Here is an 11739-nt window from a genome sequence, read left to right as displayed (position 1 = left end):
AGTGCCTTGGCATCCGTCACGGCCGGACTAGTCTTTATCGTCTCAATGAGTTCCTCGATCTCTTTTTGTTCTTGTAAGCACAACCTCTGTGCGGTTTCTATGGTATGGACCATGAGGTCTCTGCTGCACTTGGTATTGATAAAGCTAAAGCCTTTTTTATATTCTACATCTTCCACAAAGATTACAGGGACATTTTTGACCTGTAAGCCCCAGGGAATTGTACCCCCTTTCAGGTGCCTTAGGAGAAAATGTCCATGTAGTTCCGTGCGTACATGCTTCTTTTGCAATCTTATTAATCGATCTGATTCGTTCTGTTGTTTAGCGGTAGAGCTTAGTGTCACATTCGAAAAAGGAGAATTGTCAATCAAATTCTGAATATGGTTTTCGCTAAAAGATAGCGTGTCCTTGTCTGACATGGCGTGGGGAATGAAGATCCCCAAGGGGAATATATCACAAGTAAAGCACAACCGACAGAGGTGTCCGTAAACTCTCGCGGGCGATTACCCGCACTAAACAGGAGTACAAGGGGAGCTTGGCCCTAGTGGACAAGTGGGGAGGCTGGGCCTAGTAAATACAGTCAGAAAAAGGAGTGCCTCTCCACAACTCAGTTACACCCCTATTCATGGGCCATTGAAAACGCAAGCTGTCGTTTCCAACAAGGTACTTTTATTTATACCATTCAATTAAATGCTTATATTGAATTTGTCGAACAAAACATATTAAATGCAGACAAGACCTGTGTTAAACATAAGTTCAAACAAAGATGAGACTTTTAAATACACTGCAATGTGAACACAATTTAACAAACACACAATATATACAGGAAAATGTATGAAAAAACAGTGTATGAAAAAACAATTTATGTAAAACAGACAGTGACATTTAAGCATACATCACACTGAATAGTGAGTACGTTTTAGCATTTGATTAAAGCAAAGCAGAAAAATGAAGAAAGAAAGAATAAAAGTTGAAAGAAGAGACGCGAAAAATGAATTCGAGACGCGTTTCGAATCCTGGGAATTACTATCCGGATTCTCTTCAGGGCATGGTTATTCTGTCTGTGGAGTTATCAAAAAAACAATGTATGAGTATCCTAAAGAAAGGACAGTCTCCCTATATAGTGACACTAAGCATAAAAAACCTACCGCTATTTGAAGGAGGCTAAGTCAGTGAACGTGTGGCAGTGCAGGTTCTGGAGGGGTCCAAGGAAATGGAACTACCTACAACAAAGTGAATTAACATTATACCAACTGTAACACTCGTGGGTAGACTAGGAGCGCGACATGAATTGTTCAGAATTGGACATACCGTCATCTGTTTGGGGATCGATGTTGGCGGTTGTCTCTAAGTTGAGTGCAGGTTCTTCGTCGCACTTGAATAAGTGAACTGGCCTGTGGCGCTGCGAGCGAGAACAATGATGTGGGTCAAGGTTGTGGGAGTTTGAGAGAGAACTGATTGTTGAACTAGTTTGCAAAAAACATACCTTTGGATCAAGGTTGAGTCGGGGAAGTCCTAATTGCTAGGCGGCATTGTTAATCGTGACCGGCGTGTTGGATTTCACACGGGGTCCGTACCCGCTGAAGAGAAAGGAAGACAATTGGCAATATGTTTAGCGCGTTTAACCGCAACTAAAACCGAGGGTGACGGCGGGCAGTACAGGAGCGCCGCTTACCTTCGTGTCTCTCGTTCTTGGCTCCCTACGTTCTGCTGAAACCACAAGATGGATGCTATCATCGTTGTCATGGCAATAAGCCTTTAGCAAGGCGCTGAGCCTTGTGGGAATCGTAGTTCGCGCTGGTCGAGGCATTGTGGTGCTGGGGGTTGTCTTACAGAAAGACGAGTTTACCACACAGAGACGCGACCTATCCGGTCATCAGGTGCCAGGGCACTGTGGGATCAAAGTCTGGCAATTTCAGATAAACTATTCAGGCCCTTCTGGACGCTGTTAAATTTCAAAATCAAATATGCTTCCATTTTAAGGAGCATTCTGTCAAAATCAACAATACTCTGTGAAGGACGTAGCGTGTGTAAAACCGTCCACTTCAAGTCATTGGCATCATGGTTGGCATTTATAAAATGTTCCACCATGGGGGCAGTCATGATTTTATTCTTGATCCTTGAACGATGTTGGCAAATGCGTGTGTTGACCTGTTGTCTGGTTTTACCAACGTAAATGAGATCGCAAGGACATCGAACCAGATAAACCACATTCTTGGTTTTGCAATTTGAAAAGTCCAAGTGTTTCCATCTGGTGGAACCATGTTGGAACTCATCGCCCTCAATCGTGTTTGGGCACACGACACAGGTACCACACTTATGGTGCCCCGTGATAGGTTTGAGGTTCCACTGGCTCACAAGATCGCTTTTCTTTTTCGGTAAAGATACATCCGCCCTCATGATATGTTGTCCAACATTTTGGTTTCTCTTGTACGCGAATAAAGGTTTTGGCAGTGGACATTCTAAGTTCGCCATCAGGTGCCAATTGCTCAACACTGCTTTTCGCAATTTATGAGTGTCTGGTCCAAACGTAGTCACACAGACCAGTCTTTCAAGTGTGGGTTTGGGCCGTACTTGTAACAGAGTTTCTCGTGGGGTGAAGCGAGCTCTTTGTAGAGAATGCTTCAGTAATTTCCTTGGGTACCCCCTTACCTGCATTTCTTGACAAAATGTCTCTGCATGGGACGTGAAGTCTCTCAGGTCAGAGCAGTTTCTCCTAATGCGCAATAATTGCCCATAAGGAAGATTAGATTTCAGATTCCTGGGGTGAGCACTCTTGTGGTGCAAGATAGTGTTCCTGTCTGTGTCCTTATTAAACAGGGATGATTTGAGGACCCCATTGATGTTAACAATTTCGACATCAAGAAAGGTCATCCTTTCATTACTTTGCGCCATCGAAAATTTGATGTCGGCATGCCTGTTATTTAACCAGTCATGGAACGCCACCAGATCCGCCTGGCTCCCCTGCCACAGGAGCCAGACGTCATCTATGTAGCGAAACCATTGCAGGATGCTTGGTTTAAAGGGGTTGTTGTTATCAACGAACAGCTGTTCGTACTGTGCCATATACAGCACGGCCATTTCAGGAGCATAGGGGCACCCCATCGCGGTGCCTTTGACCTGCATGAAAAACTCGCCATTAAAGGCGAAGTAATTCTTTTTTAACGCTATTTCGGCCAATCTCAAAATGAAGGAGGTAGGTACCTGGTGTGGTCTCTCTCTCTGATTTAAATAGATTTCCATAACCTCTAGTGCTTCCTCTTGGGGAATCTGCGTGTAGAGGGAGGTAACATCCATTGTTACCAGCAATTGGGTCTCCGGGTCAAACTCGGTATCTTCTACTTTAAGAAGAAAATCAGTGGTGTCGCGTAAATACGACTTCACTGTTGTTAAGAATGGTTTTAAAAAGAAATCCACATATTGCGAGAGGGGTTCTAAGCAAGAGTCACATCCGGAGACGATCGGTCGTCCCGGGGGGTCTTGGAGGCTCTTGTGGATTTTGGGCAAGAGGTAGAGAACAGGGGTTCTTGGAAATTTTCTTAGTAGGTAGTCATGTTCCTTTTTGCCCAGAAAGCCGCCGTCCAACCCATCCTGAAGAGTATCAGCAATGAGTCGTTGGATCTCCTTCACAGGGTCTTCTGAGAGGCGCCTGTACCAAGTGACCGATCGTCTCCGGATGTGACTCTTGCTTAGAACCCCTCTCGCAATATGTGGATTTCTTTTTAAAACCATTCTTAACAACAGTGAAGTCGTATTTACGCGACACCACTGATTTTCTTCTTAAAGTAGAAGATACCGAGTTTGACCCGGAGACCCAATTGCTGGTAACAATGGATGTTACCTCCCTCTACACGCAGATTCCCCAAGAGGAAGCACTAGAGGTTATGGAAATCTATTTAAATCAGAGAGAGAGACCACACCAGGTACCTACCTCCTTCATTTTGAGATTGGCCGAAATAGCGTTAAAAAAGAATTACTTCGCCTTTAATGGCGAGTTTTTCATGCAGGTCAAAGGCACCGCGATGGGGTGCCCCTATGCTCCTGAAATGGCCGTGCTGTATATGGCACAGTACGAACAGCTGTTCGTTGATAACAACAACCCCTTTAAACCAAGCATCCTGCAATGGTTTCGCTACATAGATGACGTCTGGCTCCTGTGGCAGGGGAGCCAGGCGGATCTGGTGGCGTTCCATGACTGGTTAAATAACAGGCATGCCGACATCAAATTTTCGATGGCGCAAAGTAATGAAAGGATGACCTTTCTTGATGTCGAAATTGTTAACATCAATGGGGTCCTCAAATCATCCCTGTTTAAAAAGGACACAGACAGGAACACTATCTTGCACCACAAGAGTGCTCACCCCAGGAATCTGAAATCTAATCTTCCTTATGGGCAATTATTGCGCATTAGGAGAAACTGCTCTGACCTGAGAGACTTCACGTCCCATGCAGAGACATTTTGTCAAGAAATGCAGGTAAGGGGGTACCCAAGGAAATTACTGAAGCATTCTCTACAAAGAGCTCGCTTCACCCCACGAGAAACTCTGTTACAAGTACGGCCCAAACCCACACTTGAAAGACTGGTCTGTGTGACTACGTTTGGACCAGACACTCATAAATTGCGAAAAGCAGTGTTGAGCAATTGGCACCTGATGGCGAACTTAGAATGTCCACTGCCAAAACCTTTATTCGCGTACAAGAGAAACCAAAATGTTGGACAACATATCATGAGGGCGGATGTATCTTTACCGAAAAAGAAAAGCGATCTTGTGAGCCAGTGGAACCTCAAACCTATCACGGGGCACCATAAGTGTGGTACCTGTGTCGTGTGCCCAAACACGATTGAGGGCGATGAGTTCCAACATGGTTCCACCAGATGGAAACACTTGGACTTTTCAAATTGCAAAACCAAGAATGTGGTTTATCTGGTTCGATGTCCTTGCGATCTCATTTACGTTGGTAAAACCAGACAACAGGTCAACACACGCATTTGCCAACATCGTTCAAGGATCAAGAATAAAATCATGACTGCCCCCATGGTGGAACATTTTATAAATGCCAACCATGATGCCAATGACTTGAAGTGGACGGTTTTACACACGCTACGTCCTTCACAGAGTATTGTTGATTTTGACAGAATGCTCCTTAAAATGGAAGCATATTTGATTTTGAAATTTAACAGCGTCCAGAAGGGCCTGAATAGTTTATCTGAAATTGCCAGACTTTGATCCCACAGTGCCCTGGCACCTGATGACCGGATAGGTCGCGTCTCTGTGTGGTAAACTCGTCTTTCTGTAAGACAACCCCCAGCACCACAATGCCTCGACCAGCGCGAACTACGATTCCCACAAGGCTCAGCGCCTTGCTAAAGGCTTATTGCCATGACAACGATGATAGCATCCATCTTGTGGTTTCAGCAGAACGTAGGGAGCCAAGAACGAGAGACACGAAGGTAAGCGGCGCTCCTGTACTGCCCGCCGTCACCCTCGGTTTTAGTTGCGGTTAAACGCGCTAAACATATTGCCAATTGTCTTCCTTTCTCTTCAGCGGGTACGGACCCCGTGTGAAATCCAACACGCCGGTCACGATTAACAATGCCGCCTAGCAATTAGGACTTCCCCGACTCAACCTTGATCCAAAGGTATGTTTTTTGCAAACTAGTTCAACAATCAGTTCTCTCTCAAACTCCCACAACCTTGACCCACATCATTGTTCTCGCTCGCAGCGCCACAGGCCAGTTCACTTATTCAAGTGCGACGAAGAACCTGCACTCAACTTAGAGACAACCGCCAACATCGATCCCCAAACAGATGACGGTATGTCCAATTCTGAACAATTCATGTCGCGCTCCTAGTCTACCCACGAGTGTTACAGTTGGTATAATGTTAATTCACTTTGTTGTAGGTAGTTCCATTTCCTTGGACCCCTCCAGAACCTGCACTGCCACACGTTCACTGACTTAGCCTCCTTCAAATAGCGGTAGGTTTTTTATGCTTAGTGTCACTATATAGGGAGACTGTCCTTTCTTTAGGATACTCATACATTGTTTTTTTGATAACTCCACAGACAGAATAACCATGCCCTGAAGAGAATCCGGATAGTAATTCCCAGGATTCGAAACGCGTCTCGAATTCATTTTTCGCGTCTCTTCTTTCAACTTTTATTCTTTCTTTCTTCATTTTTCTGCTTTGCTTTAATCAAATGCTAAAACGTACTCACTATTCAGTGTGATGTATGCTTAAATGTCACTGTCTGTTTTACATAAATTGTTTTTTCATACACTGTTTTTTCATACATTTTCCTGTATATATTGTGTGTTTGTTAAATTGTGTTCACATTGCAGTGTATTTAAAAGTCTCATCTTTGTTTGAACTTATGTTTAACACAGGTCTTGTCTGCATTTAATATGTTTTGTTCGACAAATTCAATATAAGCATTTAATTGAATGGTATAAATAAAAGTACCTTGTTGGAAACGACAGCTTGCGTTTTCAATGGCCCATGAATAGGGGTGTAACTGAGTTGTGGAGAGGCACTCCTTTTTCTGACTGTATTTACTAGGCCCAGCCTCCCCACTTGTCCACTAGGGCCAAGCTCCCCTTGTACTCCTGTTTAGTGCGGGTAATCGCCCGCGAGAGTTTACGGACACCTCTGTCGGTTGTGCTTTACTTGTGATATATTCCCCTTGGGGATCTTCATTCCCCACGCCATGTCAGACAAGGACACGCTATCTTTTAGCGAAAACCATATTCAGAATTTGATTGACAATTCTCCTTTTTCGAATGTGACACTAAGCTCTACCGCTAAACAACAGAACGAATCAGATCGATTAATAAGATTGCAAAAGAAGCATGTACGCACGGAACTACATGGACATTTTCTCCTAAGGCACCTGAAAGGGGGTACAATTCCCTGGGGCTTACAGGTCAAAAATGTCCCTGTAATCTTTGTGGAAGATGTAGAATATAAAAAAGGCTTTAGCTTTATCAATACCAAGTGCAGCAGAGACCTCATGGTCCATACCATAGAAACCGCACAGAGGTTGTGCTTACAAGAACAAAAAGAGATCGAGGAACTCATTGAGACGATAAAGACTAGTCCGGCCGTGACGGATGCCAAGGCACTGTTGGAGAAAATCGAAAAAGAAATCAGGACTTTTAAGGACAATACTATTAATGACAAAACTTTCAAATATGAAAGAGACGTGAAGGCATTCAAAATTGAGCAGGTATATCCCTTTTTAAGGGAGGATTACTATACCCAACAAGAATCTCGCAGGGCTTTGTCAACCTTCCAGGGCCGTTCAAGGAACAGATTTACAACATTTTCGGAAACCTCTTCATCCGACTCATCGGGTTCGGACAATCGTAATCCTAATAAGAAACAGGTGGCTTTTTTAGATCAGGGCCAACAGCCAAAAGCCCGCTTCAAACAGCCATGGGAAATGAGAACCAGGAACCGCACTTACAAGTCATAGAGGGTTCCAACGCTGTGGTCAATTTATCTGATAGACCGTTAACACCAGATGAACACTCAGTCCTGGCACTGGGGCTTAAGTTTGTGCCTGTGAGGAAAACTGATTACACAAGACTCAAGCTGGAAGCCATTGAGTTTTGCCGTAAAATTCGCCTCAAACTGTTTTTTTGGAATCAACCATCTTCGGCCACAATGGAAGTGACTGGGTTGCGCAACAAATCTACTTTTGTCCCACATCAAAATATTCCCAAAGAGGTTCTCGCCTTCGAACAGGTCCTCATGTCATCCATTGAGAAATTGGAAAAGGGCAGACACTTTGTCCAACAAAATATAGGCCAAAAACAACGTGCAGCAATCAAAACTCTGAAGGAAGATAATTCGATTATCATCAAGCAAGCCGATAAAGGCGGTGCTGTGGTAGTGTGGGCTCGTGAAAAATACCTAGCAGAAGGCAATAAACAGGTTAATAATGTCACTTGGTACAGGCGCCTCTCAGAAGACCCTGTGAAGGAGATCCAACGACTCATTGCTGATACTCTTCAGGATGGGTTGGACGGCGGCTTTCTGGGCAAAAAGGAACATGACTACCTACTAAGAAAATTTCCAAGAACCCCTGTTCTCTACCTCTTGCCCAAAATCCACAAGAGCCTCCAAGACCCCCCGGGACGACCGATCGTCTCCGGATGTGACTCTTGCTTAGAACCCCTCTCGCAATATGTGGATTTCTTTTTAAAACCATTCTTAACAACAGTGAAGTCGTATTTACGCGACACCACTGATTTTCTTCTTAAAGTAGAAGATACCGAGTTTGACCCGGAGACCCAATTGCTGGTAACAATGGATGTTACCTCCCTCTACACGCAGATTCCCCAAGAGGAAGCACTAGAGGTTATGGAAATCTATTTAAATCAGAGAGAGAGACCACACCAGGTACCTACCTCCTTCATTTTGAGATTGGCCGAAATAGCGTTAAAAAAGAATTACTTCGCCTTTAATGGCGAGTTTTTCATGCAGGTCAAAGGCACCGCGATGGGGTGCCCCTATGCTCCTGAAATGGCCGTGCTGTATATGGCACAGTACGAACAGCTGTTCGTTGATAACAACAACCCCTTTAAACCAAGCATCCTGCAATGGTTTCGCTACATAGATGACGTCTGGCTCCTGTGGCAGGGGAGCCAGGCGGATCTGGTGGCGTTCCATGACTGGTTAAATAACAGGCATGCCGACATCAAATTTTCGATGGCGCAAAGTAATGAAAGGATGACCTTTCTTGATGTCGAAATTGTTAACATCAATGGGGTCCTCAAATCATCCCTGTTTAAAAAGGACACAGACAGGAACACTATCTTGCACCACAAGAGTGCTCACCCCAGGAATCTGAAATCTAATCTTCCTTATGGGCAATTATTGCGCATTAGGAGAAACTGCTCTGACCTGAGAGACTTCACGTCCCATGCAGAGACATTTTGTCAAGAAATGCAGGTAAGGGGGTACCCAAGGAAATTACTGAAGCATTCTCTACAAAGAGCTCGCTTCACCCCACGAGAAACTCTGTTACAAGTACGGCCCAAACCCAAACTTGAAAGACTGGTCTGTGTGACTACGTTTGGACCAGACACTCATAAATTGCGAAAAGCAGTGTTGAGCAATTGGCACCTGATGGCGAACTTAGAATGTCCACTGCCAAAACCTTTATTCGCGTACAAGAGAAACCAAAATGTTGGACAACATATCATGAGGGCGGATGTATCTTTACCGAAAAAGAAAAGCGATCTTGTGAGCCAGTGGAACCTCAAACCTATCACGGGGCACCATAAGTGTGGTACCTGTGTCGTGTGCCCAAACACGATTGAGGGCGATGAGTTCCAACATGGTTCCACCAGATGGAAACACTTGGACTTTTCAAATTGCAAAACCAAGAATGTGGTTTATCTGGTTCGATGTCCTTGCGATCTCATTTACGTTGGTAAAACCAGACAACAGGTCAACACACGCATTTGCCAACATCGTTCAAGGATCAAGAATAAAATCATGACTGCCCCCATGGTGGAACATTTTATAAATGCCAACCATGATGCCAATGACTTGAAGTGGACGGTTTTACACACGCTACGTCCTTCACAGAGTATTGTTGATTTTGACAGAATGCTCCTTAAAATGGAAGCATATTTGATTTTGAAATTTAACAGCGTCCAGAAGGGCCTGAATAGTTTATCTGAAATTGCCAGACTTTGATCCCACAGTGCCCTGGCACCTGATGACCGGATAGGTCGCGTCTCTGTGTGGTAAACTCGTCTTTCTGTAAGACAACCCCCAGCACCACAATGCCTCGACCAGCGCGAACTACGATTCCCACAAGGCTCAGCGCCTTGCTAAAGGCTTATTGCCATGACAACGATGATAGCATCCATCTTGTGGTTTCAGCAGAACGTAGGGAGCCAAGAACGAGAGACACGAAGGTAAGCGGCGCTCCTGTACTGCCCGCCGTCACCCTCGGTTTTAGTTGCGGTTAAACGCGCTAAACATATTGCCAATTGTCTTCCTTTCTCTTCAGCGGGTACGGACCCCGTGTGAAATCCAACACGCCGGTCACGATTAACAATGCCGCCTAGCAATTAGGACTTCCCCGACTCAACCTTGATCCAAAGGTATGTTTTTTGCAAACTAGTTCAACAATCAGTTCTCTCTCCAACTCCCACAACCTTGACCCACATCATTGTTCTCGCTCGCAGCGCCACAGGCCAGTTCACTTATTCAAGTGCGACGAAGAACCTGCACTCAACTTAGAGACAACCGCCAACATCGATCCCCAAACAGATGACGGTATGTCCAATTCTGAACAATTCATGTCGCGCTCCTAGTCTACCCACGAGTGTTACAGTTGGTATAATGTTAATTCACTTTGTTGTAGGTAGTTCCATTTCCTTGGACCCCTCCAGAACCTGCACTGCCACACGTTCACTGACTTAGCCTCCTTCAAATAGCGGTAGGTTTTTTATGCTTAGTGTCACTATATAGGGAGACTGTCCTTTCTTTAGGATACTCATACATTGTTTTTTTGATAACTCCACAGACAGAATAACCATGCCCTGAAGAGAATCCGGATAGTAATTCCCAGGATTCGAAACGCGTCTCGAATTCATTTTTCGCGTCTCTTCTTTCAACTTTTATTCTTTCTTTCTTCATTTTTCTGCTTTGCTTTAATCAAATGCTAAAACGTACTCACTATTCAGTGTGATGTATGCTTAAATGTCACTGTCTGTTTTACATAAATTGTTTTTTCATACACTGTTTTTTCATACATTTTCCTGTATATATTGTGTGTTTGTTAAATTGTGTTCACATTGCAGTGTATTTAAAAGTCTCATCTTTGTTTGAACTTATGTTTAACACAGGTCTTGTCTGCATTTAATATGTTTTGTTCGACAAATTCAATATAAGCATTTAATTGAATGGTATAAATAAAAGTACCTTGTTGGAAACGACACCTCGAGGAGAACAGCATCCTGGACCAGTCCCATTCTGGGTTCCTTAGCAACCACAGCACTGAAACCACCCTCATAGCCGCCACCAATGACATCAGGACCCTGCTGGATAACAGAGAAACAGCGGCCCTCATGGACCTGTCAGCCGCCTTCGACACAGTCTGCCACCGCACACTACGAACACACCTCCACAATGCCGGTATCCAAGAGAAGGCCCTGGACTGGACCATCTCCTTCCTTTCTGGCAGAACACAGAGCGTCTGCCTCCCCTCGACTCCTGGTGGCCGACCGCACTGGGAACAACCCCAACACCCACCGACCACGCACGCAACCCAGGGGTCGTCCTCAACTCTACCCTCTCCATGACTAAGCAGGTCAACGCCGTCTCCTCCTCCTGCTTCAACACCCTCTGCATGCTCCTCAGGATCTACAAGTGGGTCCTCACCGCAACGAGAAGAACCGTCACCCAGGCCCTCGTCAGCAGCAGGCTGGACTACCGAAACGCACTCTACGCAGGGGCCTCTTCCAGACTCCTGAGACGGCTGCAACACATCCAGAACGCCTCTGCACGTCTGATCCTTGACATCCCCCGCCGCAGCCACATCACACCCCACCTGAGAGACCTGCATTGAATCCCCGTCAACAAGAGGATTACTTTCAAGCTCCTCACCCACGCACACAACACCGGACCAGCGTACCTCAACACACAACTCAGCTTCTACACCCCCACCCGCCGGCCTTGCCCTCGCCGCAGTCCCCCGCATCCAAAGAGCGACCTCCGG

General features: G+C 45.2%; 1 protein-coding gene across 4 annotated transcripts in view; it reads left to right on the top strand.

The window, feature by feature from the left end:
* The window catches only part of SMARCA1 (SNF2 related chromatin remodeling ATPase 1), a 2556005-nt gene that overhangs the window by 2232014 nt on the left and 312252 nt on the right, over window positions 1–11739 (top strand). The window lies entirely within an intron of this gene.

This window comes from Lissotriton helveticus, chromosome 4_1 (genome assembly GCF_964261635.1).
Source record: "Lissotriton helveticus chromosome 4_1, aLisHel1.1, whole genome shotgun sequence".
Taxonomy (NCBI): Eukaryota; Metazoa; Chordata; class Amphibia; order Caudata; family Salamandridae; genus Lissotriton; species Lissotriton helveticus.
The sequence above is the reverse complement of the archived record's forward strand: the minus strand, read 5'-3'. Positions and strand labels throughout refer to the sequence as shown.